We start from the raw sequence: 19,516 nt of genomic DNA on the forward strand, positions 1-19,516 counted from the left end.
TTAACAATTTAATTATCAACTTGAATTTAATGAAATGTTATAAACGATGCATTTAATATAGTAGAGATTCAAATAACAAAAATAATTGAGCCAATTTGAATTAAATGCATTGGGAAGTGTCATATTTATAATTAATAATCATTTGCAGCGAGTTTTATTTATTTCATTAAAGCAACCAACTAACATAGAACACAAATAGAGTTCAGTTACTCAAAATTTGGTTTTATGTTAATCTGATTATTTGTGAAGTGTTTGGACAATTGTTTAAAATAAGTAAAGCAAAATATTTGAAAAATCTCCGAGATTCCGTTCTTCGTTTTACCATGTTTATTGGTTTAAATAAGTTTACTGTTAATTAACCCAACGAATGGAAATAAACTGGATAAATAGAGGTGGAGGTGTTGAAATACTAATAAGCAGAAATAATAAATACATTCTAGTTTTATTTTAGCCAACAAATTCAGTTGCTTTTACGTACATAAGAAAACGGTTTTGATCGATAACGGCAAGTATAGATTAAAGAGTGAAATGAATCGAAAGTGCAGTAAGCTCGGTAAAGTAAGCTGAAGTAAAATTATCTGCCAGCATCATTCAAAAATTTTAGCTGATGCACTCAATTGTGCAGTTCGTTGCCTTTTGTCCATTATTAAATGCAGAATTATTAAAAATATAAGCCAATTCACACCCGAATGCTTACAGTTTATTTGACATTCGCTCCGTCGTTTCGGTTTGGCTTTTGGTCCGGTCCAATGGCAATTCATGGCAAAATGCATTGAAATGTGAGGCACATAGCCTGGTTGGTTAAATATTGGCAACACATTGGCTGCAGCTGTTGCTGTTTATTTACTTGTTTGTTTGTTTGTTTGTTCATTCGTTTTGTTGCAACTAAAAGTTCATAAATATTAACAGCTATTAAAAACACAGAAACTCTCTACGTAGTCGGGATGTTGGCCAAAAAATTAATTTTAAACTTTAAAACTAACTGCATGCAATTTACGCGCGATTTGTTGTCGCGTGAAAAGCCTCTCCCCTTTCTTTTTTTTTTTTTTTTTTTGTGGGTTCTAACATGTGAGTGGGGTACTTACTCAGGTGCCTAGCTAGGCCACTTAACATGGTCTGAGCAGGGACAGGTTCTATGACCTAATGCTCATTTAATTAAAAGCAGAAATTGAGGCAAGTGACCAAGGAACCAGTCCAGACCAGGCCAGTACAAGCGAACAGCAACGATCCGTGACCAAGTGGCCAAAAGTGGCCCGGCAGCAACTTTTCGACCAAGTTGTAGGAAATATTAAAAACGGAAAACACTTTGGGGCAACTAATTCTCCTTCTGTGGCTTGGCTCTTCTTCTCATTCTGTCTGTTACCCTTTTCCTTTTTCTTTACTTTGTTCTTTTTTTCATCTCTCGTTTTTAGTTTTGGGTTTCTTTACATTTTGTACGTCTTTTGGTCCTTGTATTTTGGCAGCTTTTGTCGGCCCAAGACTGGTAAAGACTCCAAAAGAGTGGCAGACGGAGTGAGCACGGGGAGCTGGACTACTTTGGAGTGTTGCAAAGTGGCAGTGTGTATGAAAGTGCCAAGTTAAAAGGAAGCAAGGCGGCGCAATTAGCAAGTTTACTGCATGAAATTATGGCAACGCTTAATAAAAGCTTGCGAGCAAAATGAAAATGTGTAAGAAGAAAAATGAGAAACTGAAAAATAAAAAATTATATTCACAGCAAATATATATTAAAAACTGTGCAATAGAAGAAAAAAAAAAAAAGGGAGTCGAAGAGAAAGTGCCAGCAAGTTAGTTAATTAAAAGGCTCGCATACTTATTTGAAAAGTTTTAGCCACGCCATCATCGAGGCTGCAATTTAATCATGTAAGTGCTGGCAAATTGTTGGCTAAAAAATTTAGAGCCAGACAAATATTGCGCATACGCCTAGTATGAGCGTTAAGAGGATGTGTTGTTGTTGTTGTTGATGTTGCCAAGTTTTATGCTAATGGTTTTCGTTTAAAGCCAAAAGTAATTTATTGTTGTCAGCGGGCGCCATCAAAAATGTTGCTGCACATTCATTATGCCCCCAAATGTATGTAGCTATATATGTATATCTCGTTTTCTCTCTGCCTCACTGTCTTTGCATGCATGTGTGAGTCTGTGTGTGTGCATTAAAATTTTTTAGCCAAAAAACAAAAGGCAGCTTTCTAGCTAAAAACTTGCATAGAAATTAAGTTAGCCAAGAGGAAAAATGCTTACAAAACTGAAATTAAATGTTTTGCCTGATGTCTCTAACCATTTGTTATGTTCTCTGCTTTCTGTACTCCCTCCCTTTTTCTCACTCTCTCCTCCATGTCTCTTCCCTCTGCTAAACCATTTCTATTAAATAAAAACCACAAATGTGTATACAGTAAAATCTCATTCATTGACTTGACAATATTTTAATACCCTTTCTAAAGACTCGGTCAACCTGATTTGAACTTTAGTCACGCTTTATACAGGTTGAATCAAATATCAGTTTCGTTCTTTTCTTTTATCGCCTTTATCAGGTTTGCCATCCAAAAGAGTATTCACACAAAGGGCTGAATAAATTTCATTTAAATTGTGAGTGTTTGTTTGTTTAAAAACTAAATTTAAATATTTTACTTTCGCCACAGTTGCCGTTTGCTGCTGGTTGTGCTCTTCGGCTACACGTTCTCGCCATTTTGGCCTGGTCCATTTTTCTTTTCTTTTTTTGCTGGCTTCCTTTCTATTCATTCCCCCACAAACTTCACCTACACAACTCGCCCACACACACACACACACACACACACACACACACACACCCACACACAGACACACAAGATAAAATAGCCGCGAACTTTGCAACATGTTTACGGTAAAAACGTGATTTTCAGCACAAAAACTGACCAAATGTGGCCAAGAGGCAAACTCCAATCCTTTGCCAACTGTAAATAAGTTGAGTTAAGCGGCAAGGCACGCGCCAAACCACCGCAGATCCGAGCAAGCGAGTAGAGACCAGAGTAGAGTCCAGAGCGAACCCCAACCCAAACCCAACCACAGTCATAAAAATTAAACATTTGTAGCTTTGTCACGTTTGTGTTGACACTTTCTTATCACAGTCAACCGAAATGAGGAGCCGCACCAAACCCAATCCCTCTCCCCCTTTAACATTTCGTTAAGCTTTTGCCATCAGTTACCATATTCCCACCCCCATATTCTTACCTCACTCTACCTAGCGACATACACTTTAACAGCACACACTCGACCCGGCCTAAATATGTGCGTGTGCGTGTCACTTTTGACTGTCACTGCGACTCACCTGACCTGAGCAGAAATAAAACTTCACACACTCACTCTTACACACACACACACACACATATGCTGGGTGTTTTCATTACAAATGGGCAAATGCCTCGACAACAAGGACGACGTGTCAGGATGAGTTCCAGCTTCAACCGCACACAGCAAATGCCAACTGTCGAGGCGAAAGCAAATTTGGTGTGACATAATTTGCGGCGTTTTATAATTAAATGGGATCAAAGGTTAACTGACAACCGACAGCTGCCTCTGATCCTCTACACTCAACTCTCCAGCTAAAAATCAAAGCCAAATGCGAAAATCCTATTAATTAAATTACCCAAAAATTGTAAAAGCTAACAACAACAACAGAGAAAAAGATAGAAGGGAATTTTCGAAATGCATCTAAATCTATCACGTTTCACGTTACAAAATAAACCTACATAGTTAAAATATTTGAATTTGAGCTCGCAACGTTCTAGTAATGATTTGGTAAGCTTGAAGAACTGGTTAGTTAACATTTATGCTAGGTTGAAGACAAACTTCCTCGTGTGGTAAAATTTTCGGAGTCAAATGCAAGATGACCATGGAATATATCCAACCCTTGCTCTACTACTTAAATTTAATCAAAATTATTGGCCAAGTTGAAGCTGTATAGCACCTATTACTTTCAGACTAATATTAGCTGCATTTGACTTGTAAAGAAAATAGCTTTCACTTACATGCAGTTCTGGTCACTAGGATACATTTTAGGTGCTAAATTTATGACATGCCATTTGAGTGTTTTCGAGTCTTCTCACTTTCAAGTTTCTGGTGTTCAATTTCAGTTTGAGTTCCAATTCGCTTCGTCTTCAAGTGAATAGAGGGGGTGTGTAAAAGAGTAAGTTAAGTTCCGGCCAACTTTGTTGCCATGCAACTTTAATGAGTTGCCACACGAGACCACCTCAAAACTTGTCATCTGAAAGGCTTGAAAATTGAAAAAGTTTAATGAGTATACAATATGCTCTATACCTACTCACATGTTGACTGTTTGACAATGATGCAGGCACAGTAAGGTGATTTGAAGGATTTGCCAATTGCAATTCGCCATGCTCCAAAGTTTGTCGATTGTATTTTTTTATATTGTTGTTCTTCTTTTAGGGAGATAGACTTTTATTTAAGTTTTCAAGACAGCAAGTGAATATTTTGGAAGTCTAAAGGTTGCTTTTTAATTAAAAATTCAAAAATTCATTTAGCAAAAATTAAAATTTTAGCTTGTTGCAAAATTAAAAATCCATTTTACTTATAGGACAAAATCTTATTCGCCTTTCACACCAACGGGCCTGGTGTTTAAGCTGATTATTTTGATGTTTTGTTTGTTTTTTCTAGTTTTCTCTGTACTTTCAGTGGCGGATCCGAATTTGCTAATGTTGAAAGGGGAAGTTTTTTTCCATTGGACATGAAAATAAGTACTTTGTAATATTTAAAATATATTAATAACAAAAGACCTTAACAATTAAACATACATAAGGGGCAAACTTTTCTTTTTGCATTTGATTACTCTGTTGATCTGAAACTAATGAATAAGAACTATTTTTCTGGATTTACATTGTGATAAAATATAAAGAATTTTAAAAATCGTTTTTAAGGGGCAATCTTTTCTCATTTCACTCTCATAGATCCAGCACTGTGTGATTGGCTTGGTCAATATATGAGGAAAAGGAAAATACACTTTTGATTCGAAAAATTTGCTTGTCTTGGCAGAGAAGTTATTGAAGCGCCAAAGGAAGTGATAAAAGTCCTGCGGCGTTGGCACTGGCACTGGCACTGGCATTGCCTATCGTCGCTGTTGGCTTGCAATTCAATTAAATGCAGAGCTGCATGAAATACACTTTGAGCCAAGTAGACATGTGAGCGGATAGATGATTCTATTTTCCTATTTTTTTTGTTTTTATACCCTTGCAAAAAGGGTATATTAATTTTGGTCAGAAGTGTGCAACGCATAGAACGAAGCATCTCCGACCATACAAAGTATATATATTCTTGATCAGCACGACGAGACGAGTTCAACTAGCCATGTCCGTCCGTCCGTCCGTCCGTCTGGATCAACGCAAACTCCTCCTAGACCGTAAGAGCTACAGAGCTGAAATTTTGCACGTAGGCTTGTATATACTGCAGGCGTTGTATATCTCGGATTCAGCCGGATCGGACCACTATATCATATAGCTCCCATACAAACCCCAAAGTCACGAACAGTGACTTTTCTCAATAACTTCGTTATTTTCTATGCTATTATCGTGAAACTTAATATTAGAGAGTTTACTACGACTATAAGCGGCTATGCCAAATTTGATCAAGATCGGGAGACTATATAATATAGCTCCCATACAAACGAGCAAGTCACGAACAGTGACTTTCTCAATACCTTCGTTATTTTCTGAGCTATTGTCGTGAAATATTAGAGAGTTTACTACGCCTATAAGCGACTGTGCCAAATTTGATCAAGATCAGATGACTATATCATATAGCTCCCATAGGAACGATTGGTCGAAAACAGTGACTTTTGTAAATAACTTCGTTACTTTTAACGCGATTGCTTTTGAATTAAACATTTCTTAATTTAATATATATGTTAATGACTGTGCCGAATTTGATAAAGATCGGGTGACTATATCAGATAGCTCCCATAGGAACGATCGGTGGAAAACAGTGAATTTGATCAATATCTTCGTTATTTCCTATGATTGTAGGCCTTTCTTTCTCAAGCTTAAGCCTTTTTAGATAAAACGTTCTTCCACATTGATGGCTAATAGGTAAGGATAGAGTTACCAAAAAAGTTGCAAGGGTATACAAACTTTGACGCGGTCGAAGTTAGCCTCGGCCCTCTAGTTTTTTTTGTTCCGAGTTCCCGGTATTCGGATATCCATAAAATGCATCACATGCTATCAAAGGCTCAAAAAGTTTTTTAGCCCAGGTGCCAGGACATTTATTATTTGCAAGCGTTGCACAGTTTCGGGCTAACCGCTTCCCCTTATTTTTTCCCATTCGCATTTCTATTGTCTGTATCAGAGAAAAGGGGACCCAGAGACAGAGACAGAGTGAGAGAGAGAGAGAGAGAGAGAGAGAGAGAGTTTCATTTTTGTCTCAATTGCAATCAAAGTTTTTAGTTTTTCCCCCTTTTTTTTCCACTCTTTCTGGCACTGTCAGGCAAATTGTAGAAAAGTTGAATTGACTTGAGCAGGAAATTAAGTTGATGGTTTCGTTTCTTATATTTTCTTCGCTTTTGTTACTCACTTCCTTTATGCTTTGTGTGTGTGTGGCTTGCGTGCACATTTCGTTGGAGTGTTTGCTTTAGTCGAAACTCAGGAATACGGTCTCGAATAACTGCTGAATTGTCTGCCTTGTACTTACTTATTTAACTTGCAATTTTGTCAAAAAGGAAAAGCATCTTCAAGCATATTAAAAAGTTTGCTCAAAAAAAAAAAATAGTAACTGGTTAGCAAGTTAGTAAGTTACTTAGTGATTCATTTGCTCTTCACTTGCCTGAAATAATAGGCAAGCTGCATTTGAAGAAAGATCTTTCTCTCTGTCTCTAATTGACGCAAAGCTAAACGAAATCAAAAGTGCACACACAGGCACACAACAAGTGGAATCCTACATAGAACACAAGAGTGCATTTACTTTGATGGGCCAAAATGAGTTATTTTCAATAAAGTTGAAGTATATAATTTATCACAAGTTTCCTTTTGGTACAACAACAAACTAAGGCTTGTTTTGAAGTCAGTAGAGATTGACATTAGATGCTCGACGTTAATACAATCTGTATTAAGAAAAGATTTTAGATAAGAGAACAACAGAATGGGGATCCTCTAGCAGATCTAACAGACTCACTAGATGGCTGGGAAACGGTTTTCTTTTACCTACATTAATCCTTGTTTACCCTTTAACCTAAAAGGCCAATTGTAGGGTATACACGTAAAAGTATTTGAAAAGCAATAAACATTGAAAGAGCTGCTGCGGTTGGTTGCTTTCCACTCTAGAGAATTATTTTTTTGCAATTTGTGAAAGCTAGAAAAATATGTAAAGTGAAGGGACGTATACTTAGGAGGTTATCCTCTTGGTAGTTGTGTTGACAATGCGGAAAGGAAAATCAATTGAGCAACCAAAAATGAAGCAACCTATTTGCATTTCTCTTTGGCTCAAATCTGTATGTGTGTGCATTATGCATTATGAATTTCAACCTATTGACAATATTGCAAAATGCTTATTTTCTATATGTACCTATAAATTTCAATTCCCTAGCCATTGGCCCTCCCCTGCTATTCCACGTAGCTTTTCAGTGATGCCCCGCCAGCTGTTTATATAATTCTGTTTACTAACTTAGGTTCCGTGCTGACTTCCGCATGGTAAACACAGAGAGAGCGAGAGAGAACTGACTGGCTAATGATGCTACCGACTAACCAATCGTCCGAGCGAACGAACCAACTGAGTGACTGACTATCCTCACTAATTGCCAAAATGTTCAGGCATGGCGTATACGTAATCATTTCTAGGCTCGAGGCGAATGGCGAATGCGGAATGAAGCATGCAGCATGCGGAATATTGCATGGGTTATTTGTGTTTTAGAATTAAGAGTGGGCAAGTGAGTGAAATGCATGTTATTATTGCTATTGTTGTTGTTTTGGGCGTTTAAATTACATTTCGTTTGAGGTGGCCAACATCTCTGTGGATGTGTGTGTGTGTGTGTGTTTGTGGGCGAAGGAAATGGTAGTACATTTGCCATTTGCATTTCCACGTAACAGTTTGTTAAACTTTGAACTTTTGCAAATTACATGAATCCTGGTCACAGGATGTGTTCGTCCTGCCTCTCTTTGTCTGTTTGCCAGTCTATAGCTCTGTTTCTGTGTGTTAATGTGTAGTTAAAACCTCAGCCAGGCAACCGGCAGTCCATGTGTCAGGTAAGGCAGATGCAGACAGTTTTGGGCAAATTTCAAATTGAATTCTGTTATCAAATTAGTTGCATCAAATTACCATTAGGCGACAAAAGTACTTACATAATAAGGACTCAATGTACATATATTTTGTTAAGAGATAAAAGGTTGGCAGGCAAAAGTCTAACTGGGCGTGGCCTCAAACAGAGAACAATGTCAAACGAACGAGAGAGAGAGTGGGAGAAAAACATTCTTCCACTCATGTTATGCCATGGCTCCATTACAACAACGCCAAGAACAGCTAGCATATTGAGGCAGCTGCCCATACCGAACCACATTGTGGAGCCCCTAAACCTATGGCCAAAAGCAGATCCAAGCAAAAGTAAGTAAAATAGAGCCAGAGCTTGGGTAAATACAAAGCGCGCGCCTGGCGAGACAAGTGCATTACAATGTACAAGGTTATTGATGTATGTTTGTATAAAGTAGACGGAACTACACAGCAGATACTTATGTATATATCTTCTATGTATATTCGAAGAAAAAGGAGCCGCCCAAGGGATGCGATGGGTTGGGTGAAATGCGATGGCATCTCATGGATGTGTGTATGTGTGTGTGGAGGAATATGCTAATAATGTTTGTGCTTCAATCACATGGAAAAACAATATTGAAAAATACAACTTGTATGTGGCAGCCACGAAGAATCGTTTAGGGCGCAGGCCAAAGCAAAAGCTTTAGCCATGTTTTTCTTGTTTATATTGCCCGACATACAAACACACACACAGACAGTGTGTGCTTTGTTTTTCGATTCTCGTCTTCTCCCATTTCAGTTTCTTCAGAAGAGTTATGACAATGTTGTGTCAAAGTGTTATTTGCGTTCAAATATCAAGCAAATGATCCAATTCGTTTATGTTTAAGGACTTGAAGAGAAAGCAATTTCTTATTTCTTTTTTTTTTGGGCTTGCTCTCGATTGATTGAGCAGTTATCATTTGAAGTATCTCAAAGAAAGAAACGAAACCAAACAATCTTAATAGTATTAGGTTTTCTCAAGCTATAAGTATTAATTAAAAATCAAATGAAAATAGTAAAAATATACTAATTGCACAAACTGTGTACACAACAAATATAGATGCATTAAAATTGACTCCTGTCAGTTGTTGCATTTTAGTGCTCACATACACACACACACACACACACAGAGATAAAGCAAGTTGATAGCAATTAAATAAATATATATTTTTCATTCTGACATGGGAAATAAATAAAAGTCGTTTGCAAAGACTTTGATTCATATTTGTTTTATTTCATTTTAATTTTTCTTGGACTTACGCACGAGAGAGAGAGAAAGAGAGAGATAGAACGATAAATAGACGGAGATCAAGCGAGAGAGAGAGAGAAAGAGAAAATATGCAATTTAATTGAAAATCTATTAAATAAATAGTCAATACAAAACAGAAATTCGTACTCAACCAATTTGGCAATAGTCATTCTGCTTGGACTAAGGCCAAAGATATTCTATTTAGAAGTGCTAATGCTAATGGTTTTTGGCTTTGGACAAAGGCGGAAATTATATAGTGTAAAACTTGGCTAATTTTTTCCTTTGTGTGCTGCAGAGGGCGTTTTGAACTCAGAACTTGGCTGGCAGCTGGTGAAATTTACGGCACTTTAGCACAAAGATCAGTTAACGTTGCTTACTGCTTGAACCCACATAGATGTGGACAAGTGGAGGTCCCTAAAGACATTGCTGCTGCAGGTGCAACACACAATGGCCATTGGATAAACAAACAATGGGTGAAAAAAAGCAGAGAAAAGACAACAAGTTGGCTGAGCAACTCGATAACGATATTTGCAGTGTTAGCACGATTCGGCGTATAGAAAGGCTGTTGGTGGGTATGAAGGTTGACAAGGTCAGTGCCAGTGGCAATGGGTTGGCAACATGTTGCAGCAACAAACTACTCAACTTGCAGTGCACACAATTACATTGACAAATAATTAAGTACGTGCAGTGCAAATGCAATATATAGACGATATATACACACATTTTTTTCTTTTCCTTCTATATTCAACTGTTTTCGGTAAATATTTGCCTAGCAATTAAATGTGTGTGCGTTATGTGTGGATGTGTGCCCTTTGTCTTGTTCCGTCTAGAACAGATGGCGCCACAGTACACATACACGTCCAGTGGGTGAGTTTGTATGTGTGTGTGTGCCACAAATAAACAAATCAGGTGCTAGCTGCTGCTGTCTTGGCCATTTTTCTTTATAATTTATGAGACACCGGAAGGGTAAGCAAAGCCGCTGCTAGAACTGAAGCATAAGGAACTGAAATATTGGTCAACATTTGGATGTTAGTTGCCACAATACCCTTTGACGACTTCTTTCTCTTTTACACTGGATATTATTAAGACGTTATATAGTTTTAGTCAAAGGCTAAAGCATTGAACTGCCTATATGGGGAGGTGGAGAAGCAAAATCCTAATGATTTACTCAACAAGAAAGTGAGAGATCTTATTACTGTAATTATAGAGCATGTAAATGTCGCCATAAGGACTCGGGTTCTTCGTGTTGCTTATATTTGCTAGTCTGTATTTGGCTGGCAAATGGCCAAAAGTAGCTCAAGATGTTGACAGTTGTTGGTAGGTCTAAAGTGGTAAAGGCAAAAGCATAAGCAAAAGGCCAACTAAACACAAATAAAAATGTTAAACTGCTGAAGAGGCACAAAATCTATGTATATCAAAGAATGGAAATCGAAATGGTCAGCGTGTGCTGCTTATTGAGCATAAATCCATAAATATGCCCATTGGCATATAGCATTGAAAGAGATGTCTTGGGCTTAGTTTTGCTCTCTTTTTTTCTTCCTTTTAGTATTTTCAATTGACCTCATTTAGTGGTCTAAGCCCCGGGCATTGGCTAGATTGCTATTTTAATTAAGAACAACGACAACAGCAGCAGCAAGAGCAAATTATCTATATATTGACTGTGCGTAATTTCTTTTGGTCAGAGTTTTTTTCGCCTCTGCTTGTTTTCTTTGGACGCTTTTAACTCTCTTGTGACAGATGGGGAAAGCAATTAAACTGAAAAATGCCAAAGGGGCTTAGCGCATCAATGACTGGTTAACTGCTATTTGTTTGAGCCTGTGTGAAAAGGTATTATTATTTTTTCTCGTCATTTTTATTTTTTGTGTTGCAAAAATATTTCAATTTGTGAATACGTCGGTTATCCTTTAGCTACTGCACAATTTGTATGGCCCAAAGGTATTCAATTTATCTACTATTGTATATATAGTATTTAAGCTTACTACTGAAGCCAATTAGTTATTAAGTAAAGCATTTGTCCAGCAAGGGTATTAGTCTCACATGAATAAATAGAAGCTTGGCCAACGCGTGGAACTTGTTAAATATATTATCAGTTGTATGGGACACTTCCTTGTAGCTATTTAACCCTAGAGTACAACACAGCATCAAGGAGCCATACGACAGAAAGGTCGATCCTTTGTTTCTTGATGCTCTCTGTCTCTCTCTCTCTGTCTGTCTGACATTATGTTATGTTGCCCACTTTAAATTGCAGGACAGATTCTGAATATTATCTAGTATTTATCGCTCATTCTGATTGCTTGCACATCAATGTATTATACATATACGTACACACGCACAGAGTTCCACTGGGACTCGAACAGTTGGATGCTGCAAGGTTTCCAGATTGTGGGTTATTTGTCATTAATATGCAAACAGTTAACTATAACATGTACATTTGGTCCAATGCATGCTTGAATGGTTGAAATTGTATGCGTTTCTCTCTCTTTTACTCTATGTATCCACTCTGATTGTGTGTGTGTGTGTGTGTGTGTCCGTGTGCATTCTCATCGCTTATCGTAGTGAACGGGTTCAATCATAACCGGAAGCGGAAGTTAATTGTGCGCATGTTTCGGGATTCATCAGTTTGCCGCCCAAAGCTCAGCCCGTTAACCTCTTTCTCTTTCCCTTTCTCTCTCAGTCTGTCTCTTTGCAATGACAACAACAATTAGCAAGGCAAATATTTGTGCCTACAAAAGCATATTTTCCATTTGCCTAAAGTGCGGAATTCGCATTAAATGCAACAAAGAGAGAAAAAACAAAAGGAAAGACAAACGACTAAAGTTAAAAACAAATTCAAGGCATGGCAGTCAGAAAGTGATAGAAAAAGAAGAAAACATGAAGAAAAAATTTAATTTGTCGCTAACCAAGTGTGTACTAACCTCATTTTACTAAAAGCATTAAAAATAAAATGTAATCACATGCTTCATAAAAGTAATAACTACACACACACACACATCGAGTGAAAGAGAGAAAGTGCGAGAGAGAGGGAGACATAGACAGACACGGGCTTCCTGCACTTCAAAACGTGGCAGGCGACTGCCTTACTACGTGTCGCTATAAAGGACCTTAAGTGTATAGTATGCGTGTGCTTGTGAGTGTATGTGGGTGTCTGTCACTGCCATCGTTGCCATTGTCTATGCCAAACCACTCACATATACACCCCCACAAACACACACACACACACATATCCTTTACTTGATGTGTTCCTTCCCCACGTTGGCATTAATGTGCGTGTGCACATCTGATTTTTATGAGACGATTATGAGTTGCTTCTTATTATTTGCCATTGAGCTAAAGTAAGGCTATACAGACCGACAAAAAAAAAAAACCACAATTCGACCTGAATTGAAAACTGACAGCCGACAGACGATAGACTTTCAGTGGGCTCCTTTAATTAATGCTGGCGAAAAATCTCTCAGGGAAACAAATCTAAAAATTCAACTTGAAAAGGGAAGTTCCAATTCTCTTACTGGCAGAATGCGATTATGCTGATGCAATGAATGGGGAGTGGAGGTGGTTAAGTCAATAAGGACATAATCCAACCAGTCTATAGTTAATATGTCACAGGGAAAGCTGATAAAAGTCAAATTTCCTACTCATTTGGCTCAGTTTAAAGTTTTTATATCTATGATTGATGAATGGACTCTAAGTAATATATGTGAAAACTGAGAAAGTAAGGCATATTTAAGTCAAGACGATCATTATTTGTATGCTTATTAACGTTGTTTTTATTCAACTTTTAGTTTGGAATGGAACACTTTCTTTCTTTCCTATTCTTTTGCTTCAAGTTGAATTTACCCAGAAATCAAAATTTCATCCAATAGTTGAATTATTAAGTGCCCTCAAAATTTATGATTTGCCGCATGAGCTGTGAGCAGAGTTTTATCGAGTCAGTGGGACTCGATTTGTTGTTAGGAGCTAGAGCTAGGCCCAAAAGTCAAGTCGCGCGCACATATCAGAAGAATTTTTCGAGTATTATGCATGCTCACTTGCACAGGAATCTGTGCGTGGCAACAACAATCGCAAACGTTAACAATATTACCAAACATATGCCCCCCACACCTCAATTGTATATGGGTGTGTGTGTGTGTGTGCGCGTGTGTGTATAGACTAGGCCTATGACAGGTTGTTCATGCGTGTCAAACAAAACGAAGGAGCAACACAAGTTTGGCCAACCCCTCGTGTCTCCGACCATACGTCCGAATGGCCATCCGTAAAAAGTTTATAATAGAATTTTTAAGCATGAATAATTATGTGAACAAGAGTTTTACGTCAAGAGGCATCGAGTAGGAGCAGCAGCAGCTGCTGATAGTGCTTGTCCGTTTTCTTTCTTTTTAAGCACGAGCAGACATCAAATTTGTGGAAATTGGCTAATTTACCTAATTGGCTTTGATTTAATAAGCAGAGGGCCGTTCACATACAAACATAAGTATATTTTTAAATCGCAGACAGCTGAGAAACGTTTCAAATCAATAATCAACTTGCACCAACAATTTGGATTTTGCCATCCGTTTATTATTTTAGCTAATTAAACAACATTAAAAACACTCTGCAGTGAGATTTCAATTCAAAAAATCAAATTGTGTGTGTCAAAGGAATATCTAAAAAAAAGACTCAATTTACTGACATCGTGATATTAGCAGTCTTTCTATACTCTTTAACCATGAATTGAATACCTACGCAACGAGTCCAAATATTGTACACAAAACAAAACTTTTCCACCAACATAAACTGGAAACGATATTGTATCAGTAAATATTGTATCGAAAGAGTATTTTTTTGGCTTACATAACAGAAATACGTTCTTGGCTGCTTTGAAGTTAAATAAATCAAATATGGTGTGAAATTGGCATTAAAAAATTCACACCACTAACAAGGCTCAGTGCAAAGTTTTGTTTAATGATCCACTGGATTTGCCATAGCAATTGAAAAATCTGTCGAAAATATTCTAGTTTCCCTATATTCGTTCGACAAAGTGGCTTCGTTTCAATTGGCACCCTATGCAAGCAGGGATAGCAGGCTTAACAATTCCATTCAGAAAGCAAATATCGTAATCGTGTATAAACTAAATTCACTCAAAAGGTGAAAAGCGAGTAGATAAAATTCATGATGCGATATATCTTGTCGTAGTTTAGATTGTAGAGAAGCTTCCGAAAAGATTTGCCTGTCCAACTTCTTTCAAATATGATCCATGTTTAAATTCATTTTAGTATTTTAAATGGTGGAGAAGAATTATTTCCGTTAGTGTCCAATGTTTGGAAATTATAACTTTTCTAATGACATTTCCCTAGACTTATTTGGTGGGGGATTACATCTAATTGTATGAGTTGATTCCACTCGTTCTCCATGTGTCTTAATTGGTCATGGATGTTTTACGAAATTAAAAAAAGAGAGTAAGTACTTCCATTTGAAAAATCCTCTTGCTTTTGATCTGATAAGCGTCTGTTGTAATCGCTTTAAATGACACATTTCCCATTCAAATTAGCATCAAAGTAATGCAGCAGTAGCAGGAGTGAGGCAAACGCAGGTTCAGTGAGAATGATTTGTTAATTTCATTACACCAAAGAGGAATACAATGAGCGACGAAAATTGCTTATCAAAAATATGGCAAAAGAGGAAGCAGCAACAGCAGAAGGGAGACACACACATCATCTATACACACACACGCACACACATACACAACCATACGCATGGCATAAATTTGCATGCCTTTATTGCAACCACAACAAAATACGAGAGCAGTCAAGACAGGGAAGCAAACAAATGGGGGAACACACACACCGTTAACGAGTTTTTATGCAACCACCAAAGGTACGTTGTTTGCACACTTGTAAAACACCTGCAGAACGCCTCCAGTTATATAGATGTACATATAGAAAGTAATGACTTAATTGCCACGCTTTTGCCACTTCCAGAATTCTCTACACTCCCTTTTATAGCTAACACCAACTTCAGTTCAGTTGACTGCTGCCGAGTTTTGCGGAGGAAGGGGGTTTGTAGTCGGGGAGTAGATTTCTTTGTGCCTGCAATTGGTCTTAATAATTTTTTTGCAGGTGTCGAGTTGTCGCTTTGTCTTTGATAGCATTTTCTGTCTGAAGTAACTCTAATCTCTGCCAGCCACAGGGGCCCATCATCATCATCACCATTGCCGTCATCTGCAGTAGCAGCAGGATCTTAACTTCAGTCTTACTCAGACTCCTCTCATCTCTTTTTGGGCCTGGGTCTGGGTTCAATTGAAGCAATTGTGTGGCGTTGATTTGTATAATTTTGTAATTTGTATACCAAATTGTGGCCACACATGTGTGTTACTATGTCTGTGTGTGTGTGGGCAATTTCGTTTTACCCTACTCCTGCAGTTGGTAAAAATGTATAAATAAATTAAAATGTATATGTACATCAGCATGTAACAGGGAAGTTCTAATAGTATGTAAATGGTTAAAATTGAATTTCAAAATAGTAAATACCCAAAATAAATGAAAAACATTTCAGTGGGAAATACTTCACAACCTGCCCTCTTTCTTCCTTTTGGTAAGGTTTGGTTTCCATTTTCGGTGAATGTAATTATCAGAATATTTGCCACAAGTATTGCATATTGTATACTTAAGCGAAAGTGCTTTGCACGTGCTCACAAAGCTGCTGACTCCGAATTTCATAAAAGGGGCGGGCGACGATATGAAGGAGAATTTCCCTCTCCTTCTGGCGGATAAGTAAGGGTTTACATATGACTCTGGTTTGTAATGCCTGATGGGGCTAAATACACAATTTCTTTCTCTTCTCCTTTGGCTTGGCACAGCTGTTTGCGTTGATGACTTCAACATCTCATTCATTTCGCACCTTCATTTTGAAACTTATGTATTTGTAAGTCATTTCTTGTTATCTGATTTTAATTTGGCGCAATTTCCCATTTTGCACCTGTTGTGACCTGGGCGAGCCTATATACTTGCTCCCTCTACCGAAGCTCCATTCTGCTCTCTCTCTCTCCACTCCATTCTCCATCTGCTGGCGCAGTCATGCATGTAAATATAAATATGCTAATTTGTTGGGGAAATTGATTTTGCAATTTAATTGAAAATGCCAACGTGTGTTTTTGTTGCCATATATCTACACATGTGTGTCTGTCTGTCTGTGTGTGTGAGTGAGAGTTCGTGTATATGTCGTTTGTGGTTGTTCAAGCATCTGCCACAAATTGCATAAATACAAAAAATAACCTAAACATTTCCATCTTTCGCACATCATTTGCAACTTTTCGTTGCTCGATTGCTTTTAATGACATTAAAATTGCCAAAATTACAACATGCACACACACACAAACACAGACACACTTACATTGACACACCAACTTGATATGCAAAATCAATAAGCACCAAAGTTCAACTCGGCAGTTCAGTGACAAATGCTACGCCTGATATATGGTCCTAGACGGGCTCAATAAATTCCATTTTGCTTTGGGTGTTGACTTGCAAAAATGTCCGTGGAAGGAGACAGAAGGGCACCCAGAATTTGAGAGATAAATGTGTGGCGTTTTTTTTTTAACAAACAGAGCGGGACAGAAGACAGAGAGAGAGGAAAGCAATGCAAACATGGCACCTTAAACTACAATCAAAAATAATTGCAATTTTTCAACAAGACCAAAAAAAAAAAAAAATAACAGAGAGAGAAAGAGAGATAATGATTATGATTGGGGGAATATCTGTACAAAAATCGAGAGAAAACCAGACACAAGTTAAAAGTGAAAAAGTCATGACCATACTGGAAAGGGCGGAGGATGGGAGGACAGACGGACAATTGCAAAAAGTCAGCTAACATGGCCAAAAACATTCCACACATGTCCGAATGTGTGTCTCTCTCTCTGTATCTGTGTTTGTGTGTATGTGAGTGCCACACTTTGGCAACATCATTTATCTTTTCTTTTGGCACTGGCTCTGCTAGCGAGCAACATTCCAACATACAGCTGACCAACTGAACTAAAAATATATGCGATGGATTTCTTGTTTTTTCTTCTTTTTTTTTAGCTCCCCATTTTCTCTATTGCTATTTATTGCTGATTTTACTTCTTTTTTCTTCATCCCATTTCGTCTTTCTCTCTGTTTGTTTCTTTTTACGTCTCTTTCCATTTATCACATTAATTGGCAAGGTTAAGCTGGCAATTGGAGTTCACTTTGACCATTTAAAAATCAACTTGATATTTCAAATGTTTGCTTATTATTTCACTCATTCGGAAAGGTCGCTGTAGCATTGAAAAATTATCAAAAAAATCCTTTTACACTCCAGACAACGATGCAATGAAGAAGTATTTCAAGCGTAAGGATAGTTTAGCCTCAATGTCGGTCTTCGTTTTCTCTTGTGGCAGACACCGCAATTAGGCCGCGTAAATGTGGCGAGAGCCAAATGGCAAACGACTTGCCACGCACACACACACTCGAACGACAAACAGTTTCAACTTTTTCCATTTTCTTTTGCCTCTCGTTTTGGGGGGAACAATTGAAAGATTTATAGTCGCTTTGCGAATTTGCCTGAATTTCTGGCCTGACAGCAAATGGCTTTTTCTCTTTGGTTTGTCCTTTTGTTTACTTGCGTAGGCTTGGGCCCATATAAGTATGCTATACTTTTGCCACAAATCATAATCGATTCATTGACAAGTCAACGCTTTGGGTGTTATTCATTTTAATTTCCATCTCTCTGCCGTTTCGCACTCTATTATACAATGCAATATTAACAATTCACCCAGACAGGATTTGCCACTTCTTTTTTCTTTTTTGAAAGGGAATTTTATTAACTTTTCTTGTTGTTGTTCTTTTCTTTTTTTTTAATCTTCAAAGTCGATTTTTATATGTAAGAGGCAGCAGGTTGGTTGGTTGGTTTGGTCGCACGTGTGAAATACTTCATTGTAGACGAATCGAACTCAGTTGGCAGTTGTTGGGTGATGTCATTACATCTTCTGGTTTTGTTTTGTGTGTTGTCTTTTTTTTAGCAGGTCCTTTCTTTCCTTTGGTTTTGATTCGCATAAATGCGAACACGGGTAGGTGCACACAACTCGCTGCTTATTGCTGTTTACCATATTTCTGCTTATTTGTTTGTCGACTATGGCAAATATTTGAATTTGAATTCAAACGTGCTTGACACATAATACACCGCCCGAAGCTGCTGCTGCGTTGTAGCCTTCGTAGCCCATTTCGCTGTGCAAATATTTTATGAATTTCAATGCGCCCGTCGGCATTGAGATGTGCCACACCTCGGTAGATCTGCCGAGGGAGAGGTCAGGAAAGGGAGGACTTGTCAGGCAGGTGACACAAATGCGGCAAAATGTAAAAGGCAACAAAATGTGAAATTAGTTTGACACGTGTAAAAAGTAAGGTGAGCTACAAAATATTGGAATAAGTAGAAATCTGCTCAGCTCAGACATATGCACATACACATACATACATACATAAATACGCATCAAGTGTGGAATTTATGTGTATAATGGTGCTATGGCTACTGACGACACGAAAATCCTTCAAAGCCAAGACATGCAGCTTTGTCTCATGGGATTTTATTGTTTTAAGTTTACTTTAATGCAGATTTTTCATAGCTTTAAGTCTATTAATAGATGACGTTATCAAAAATTTTCGCAGAGAACACTCTTAGGAAATTTCGGCTTACAAAATAAAAACTATATGTCTATTTGCCGGTAGGAAAACATTTAATAATTTCCTATAAAGTCTTTTTCGACTACATTTAATGTCCTTGTGTGGTATGTGAAGAGCCTTCCGTTTTTACTTCATGTGAATTTGTAAGAAAATTCGTCTGAAGAAAAGTTGATGCGCTTCAACGAGCTTTGCACGGGCGCCTTCTGTGTACTTGTTTGCAATGCCAATGTATATATATATACATACATACATATATGGATGTATTGAATCAGTATGAAAAGAGAGACACACACATTTCACCACAAATCTACTTAAAACACAATTAAGTTGAATGCAAATACATGGGATG

General features: G+C 37.7%; 1 long non-coding RNA gene across 3 annotated transcripts in view; it reads right to left on the reverse strand.

The window, feature by feature from the left end:
• The window catches only part of LOC137585638 (uncharacterized), a 97,661-nt gene that overhangs the window by 18,144 nt on the left and 60,001 nt on the right, over window positions 1–19,516 (reverse strand). The window contains exons 1-2 of one of the 3 annotated variants that reach the window (XR_011033611.1): window positions 4,296–4,410; window positions 3,999–4,242 (exon numbers count right to left, since the gene is read on the reverse strand). This is a non-coding gene — a long non-coding RNA (uncharacterized lncRNA). Of the gene's footprint in view, window positions 1–3,998; window positions 4,243–4,291; window positions 4,411–19,516 lie in introns of those variants that run through there. The other 2 variants (XR_011033612.1, XR_011033613.1) reach the window with 2 other exon arrangements.

This window comes from Drosophila tropicalis, unplaced genomic scaffold (assembly GCF_018151085.1).
Source record: "Drosophila tropicalis isolate 14030-0801.00 unplaced genomic scaffold, ASM1815108v1 contig_878, whole genome shotgun sequence".
Taxonomy (NCBI): Eukaryota; Metazoa; Arthropoda; class Insecta; order Diptera; family Drosophilidae; genus Drosophila; species Drosophila tropicalis.